This window comes from Myotis davidii, unplaced genomic scaffold, assembly GCF_000327345.1.
Source record: "Myotis davidii unplaced genomic scaffold, ASM32734v1 scaffold96, whole genome shotgun sequence".
In the NCBI taxonomy this organism is placed as follows: Eukaryota; Metazoa; Chordata; class Mammalia; order Chiroptera; family Vespertilionidae; genus Myotis; species Myotis davidii.
In genome coordinates, this window is record NW_006289416.1 from 2,673,022 (window position 1) to 2,678,613 (window position 5,592).

The 5,592-nt window shown below is 42.4% G+C and overlaps 1 long non-coding RNA gene across 1 annotated transcript; it reads left to right on the top strand.

The window, feature by feature from the left end:
• The first annotated feature begins 725 nt into the window (after nt 1-725).
• LOC107182806 lies at nt 726-2,418 on the top strand. Its single transcript, XR_001513539.1, has 2 exons — nt 726-1,235; nt 1,650-2,418. It is a non-coding gene; the product is annotated as an uncharacterized LOC107182806 (long non-coding RNA).
• The last annotated feature ends 3,174 nt before the right edge of the window (nt 2,419-5,592 follow it).

The following is a 5,592-nucleotide window of genomic DNA, read 5'->3' on the forward strand; positions in this document are numbered from 1 at the left end:
GGCCACAGTGCGACTTTCACCGTCACTTAAAAGAGAAAAAAACCCCAACGTAAATAACCCGGGTGCAGACGTCAGCGCCCGAGCCGGCCTCCAGTTTCGGCTCTGTGCTCTTTTTGTTTTGTAACCTCAATGGAGAACCCGGCAGGACTCGCTCCGTGGAAATAAGGTTAAACCCGAGGAAGAAGGCAGCCAAACGATGACTAACTAGACTTTGGAGCCTCTGTTTTAGGATTAAATTAAAGCCAGCCTCCCACCCACTCACCCTCCCCAAGAAAAGACACCCCCGCCAGCAGAGTGAATTGAGGCCAGAGTTTACAAAGCTTGGGTGGTTTTTCCAATTACAGGACTTAAAATGAATAAACAAGGGGGAAAGCGTCACTCTAAGCAGGCAGCGACCTCACGATTTTTTTTTTCCCTTCGGTGGTTTGCCGACTGATCAGCACCGAAGAGAACACACTTCTGAAAGGACAAAGCGAATAAACTTGGTCCCGGGGCAAAGCAGCGCCCTGAACGGTCCCCTGCAACTTGCTGGGCGCAGCTCCTCCCCGGGACCTGGCCGGAGCTGAAGCAGCTGCTGCGCCCGCGAGCGGGACAGATGTGGGGCCGGGCCGGGGCGGGGGCCGCCCGTTGGGGGCCGCGGCGTGCTGGCGTTTGAAGGCTTGTTTGGTGCAGGGATGGTGGGCTCACATCCGCTGGGGACGGGAGGGCGGGAGGAGACGCGGGAGGAGGGGCCGGGGCCGGCCCACGCCGCGGCCTGAGTGGCAGCAGCCTCGGCTGGAGGCCGGCGGTTACTGGGGAGACGCTTTGTTTGCTAACTTCGACAGCGGCCTCGGCCACTCGACAAAACACGCCTCCTGGCCGCTGGCAGCAGCTCGCGACAAAAAAGGTTTCCTTCTTCCGCGTGGTTATCCTTGGCCACGCGATGGCTCTCATTCTGTACACAAAGGCACCTTCTCGTCTAAATGAACTTGGCTAATGACGGCGATTCTCTGGCAACTGAGTTGGAAACCGAGAGAGGAAGCGAGTTGATGGCTAGAAGGCAAACTTTAGGGGCAAGGGAAGGGGCGCACGTGATTCCTTTCAAATAACGAAGAGGAAATAGTGGAACTTTAAACGCTCTCGCTGGAGGTCCGGCTCGATCCGGCCAGTGCTCGCCTTTTGCTGGAGCGCATAATATCAAAGCAATTATTAAAGCTGGTGAGACGGTCCGAAGAGGAACCCGGGCACCTGCCCGGGTGAGCACTCCCCTGGTAGAGGTCCCCACCCCCAAGGCTCGTGCCCAAACTTGTTTGGGGCTTTGAAACGTTGGTTCGTTCTGAGAAGTGCCTGGAGTCTGCATAACACAGGCAAGAAAAATCAGCAATTGCTTAGGATATTTTTTGTTAACGGTATTTGCTTTTCCCAAGGTGGAAAAGCAAGTTTTAGTTCTGGCTCTGTCAATTCTAGTGCCCACCTAGCGCCTCTCTGTAAAACTGATCCGATGACAGGATTTTTTCCAGTGCTAAATTTTTTTTCATTAATAAAAGTATATGGATTTACATGTGCTACATATTATTTGCTGAGTTCATATGAATGTTAATTAAGTTGGAAAACTGGTGCTCGAGAAGGCTGCTGATAAACGTTTTTCACTATTGTTTTTTTCCCTCCAGGCACACCTCTTTCCAGGGGTGTCTTATCTTCTCAAGCTGTCTCAAGGCCAAGAAAAGAAACAGAGTTGTTAAAGTTATTTTTCATAGCCTGCAAACCCTTCAAAGGCACAAAAGCCAGAAAAATGTATCAATACATCCAGTTATTTTGATGCCAGGTCCAGGAAGTAATTGCAGAATGTATTTCATTAATCTACTCAACAACCATTGATCAAGAATTCCATCCGGCCCTGTCCCAGGTGGAGGAATGATGACTCGCTCAGTCTTGTATCCATCCCTTTTGCTTCTAATCTCTGGGGGACAGATATTTTTTTAAAAACGTATTTGTAGACTGCTGGGCTCGCACAAGGATTTTATAGTCATCTCTTCACATCTCAGGTGTGGGAGCTGGGACTACTTAAAGAAAGCTGACCATAGTCTTTTCAAGGGCCTGGTGCGGGGCTACAACCCTCTTATGATTTTTATCGACCCCATCAGGATTATCTCCATCTCTTAATTACATGAATAATGTAACTCGTAAGAACTTTAGTAGGTAATCACTTTTCTCCTAGCCTGCACTTCTCTTCCCATCCTTTTTCCTCTGTAGCCCAATCCTCCTTTTCCTTTGCCTAGCGGCTTGCACCCAAGGGGACAGAGTAAAGAAATAATTTGAGTACAGCCTTTGCCCTCTTTTGGCCCCATCATACATCTGTAGTGTGCTTTACAGTCTATGAAACACTTAGGTGGCCTTACTTAATAGTACAGTGAAGTATGTTATTATTTTTCTCTAAAGTCAATATAACTTAACACCCAAATATAACAAAGCTAAAAGGTATAAAACCAAGTACGGGGCATAAATTGCCTGGCTTTAAGTCAGGTGTTCTCTTGTCACTCTTTCTTGGAAGATCCAATAGATGTGGAAGGCAGTATATAAAACAGATTTTAAACACAGATGATGATATCAGGGCCTACTGATCATGGGTGGCGATTGCTTCAAAATCTCTTCTTTGAAATCTACCAGTAGTTTTCCAAAAGGCTCTCTTCCAACCTACTAGCTTTTTGTGCTTTGTGTTCTTTTCTCATTTTTTAATTAAAAAGAAAAAGTGCTAAAAAAAATTCAAGCAAGAAACAAGTACATGAAGTTAAATGTGAAAGACCGTAATTCCTCTCCACTCTCCAAATGTGCATATGTATACTACACACAAATGTAAGGGATGTCTTCTTACTTGCTCTTTTCAAGTCGACTGGGCCTGGGATGGTCCCAGGAGTCTGTGATATCCTGACCTAAAAGTAGGTATCCTCAATGCTACCGTCCACCTCAGGGTCTCAGCCACAGTTCTATTAACAATTGGAGCTGGATAATCTTTGTTGTGTATTGTAGAATGTTTAGCAGCATCCTGCCTAACCAATACTTGTCAGTAACACCCATCCCCCAAGTTGTGACAAACAGAAAAAGAGCCCAGGCATTGCCAGAGGTCCTCCACAGGGGATGGAAATGGCTGGGTGGGGTTGGTGTGGGTGGGGTGAGGATCATCACTGCTTGAGAACCACAGATCTAGCTCAACCCTTTCTTTATTTCTTCCGTAACACCACACTTTAAGTTACAGTATTTTGCTATTTGACTATTAACTTGTTTATTTTCCTGTGACTCCCACTAAAAAGACTTTCAGATATCATACCAGATGTTAACTTACTCCCTTTCTCCTACTTCCATGAATGTAGTTAATCCATTCACATGTGTCCATTTATCTTCCCAAAGCTATAAAGGACCCATTTATAATGGCAACAAAATGACGAAATGTGCAGGAATGAAATTAACAAGAAATAGGTGCAAGTTTTATGAGGAAAACTTTAAAATTCTATGGAGAGACATGAAGGAAGACTTAAGTAAAATAAAAACTATAACATTGTTTTTAGCAAGATTTAGTAGTGAAAGGAAAAGGATGTTTATTTTCCCCCAATCAATCTTTAAATTCAAAGCAATTTCCATTAAAATACCAACAGGATTTTTTTTTTTTTTTTTGTAATGGCCACAGTTCATAAAAATTAAAGATCTCACAATAGCTGGGGAAATTCTAAAAGAGAAAGTAGGGTGGGGGAGGATAGGGAAAGCCCCTCCAAACATTAAAGTGTATTTTGAAGTTGATAATAATTACAATGTAAAAGTTTTGTACTGAGAATAAAAAGGAAACAAAGAACAATGAGACATTAGAATAAAGAGAGAGATGGAGATTTTGGCAAAGGTGGCTTTTCAGATCAGGGATAATTGACTACTTTTAGTTGAAAATGAAGCTGGATCTCTGTCTCCTTTAACAAAAATAAAATGCATTGAGTTAAAGATTGAAATGTTAAAGTGACTTAAAATACACTAAATATGTTCTAGGACAGTGATTCTCCAGAGGGTGTGTATGTGGCGAGTTGGCCTCCCAGGGACATCTGACATTGTTTGGAGGCATTTGGTCATCACTAGATAGGGGGGAAACCACTGGCCTCTGGAGGCTAGAGGCCAGGGATGGCTGCTAACCACGCTACTACACACAGCACAGACGTCCACAGGAAATTACCCTGTCCAAAAAGTCAGTAGCGTGGGACATGAATATGATCTTGGAATGGAGAAGACCTTTCCAATCAGGACACAACATTGAGAAAGAATAAAATATGTAAATGTTTATAAGCATTTTGTTTTTGTTTTGTTGGGTTTTTTTTTAACTGTGCTTGAGGGAAAATTCCATAAAATTTTCAAAAGCAAAGTACTTGCAGCACCTGGCAGGCATCATCAGACCAATGTACCTAATATATGAAGAGCTCATAAAAACCATCGGAAAGAATTCTGTTTTAAAAAAGTTGGGCAAAGGAATCCAAATAAACAAAAACGGTTTTTTAAAAATCATAAAAATTGTAATTACAATTAAGTAAATTGGATTGAGCTGGTATGGGAAGGTTAATAATATACTATGTTGATTAGGGCTATATTTTTAAGCAAGGTACAGAAAACTATAGTAGTATCTCTTTTGTGTAAAAATGTTTATGCCTGTATTTTTTAAAATGATACTCAAGGAAATATTAGCAATGGCTACCTTTGGAGGAAGAGAATGGGGAAGGGAATGGGATTCTGTACATGGTAAGCAGGCTATTTTTTTCTCTTCTACTTTTTTTTTGTACAAGCATGAACTGAGAGAGAGAGAGAGAGAGAGAGAGAGAGAGCCACTTGAAGTGAAGTTAGTGAAGGCAAGTGTCCAGTCATTGACTGGTACAGGGGGCCTACACCGTCATTTTATTTTACCTTCACTTATTTCTTCTTCTGTGCTCTTCCTTTAAGTAGGTCTGAGTTTCTGGCCTACCTCATTTTCCCCTCTCTAAAGAACGTCTTTTAACATTTCTTGCAAGGCAGGAAATTTTTAATTACTAAATATAGTGGATTGTAACTATAGATGTAATTTATGTACCAATCCCCAATTGTTGTACATTTTAACTTTGGTCTGGTTTGAGTTAGAGAGGATTTTTGCAAATACTCTATGCCCCCTCTCCATAGCAGGGATCTAAAATAGGACGAAGTTATATATGGGGCCTTTAAAACTGAAGAGTCTTGGGTAGTTAATCATTAGCAAGTGTGAATAAGCCCCAGTGACACCCTGGGAGCTCATTATTCATTGCCTTTTACAAAAAATAATAACAAAGGCCATCAAACCATTTACATTGTTGAATTGGATGACCAAATCTGCAAAATTGGAAAGGTTAATTTTGATGCAGGTAATTTTTGCAGACAATTTGGTCAAGCATTACAATACTTAAAAAGAGAGCAAGATGCTTTTCCCAGAATTGAACTAAATGCTATCAACGCATGGATGGAGGCAGCATATCCCCTGAAAGGCAAGGAACATTTAAGTAAAGGCTTTCTCTTCGCCTGGCATATTTTTAAAAGAGAACAATCTGTTATCTCCCAGTGTTTTCATCAGGCGTCCACAGG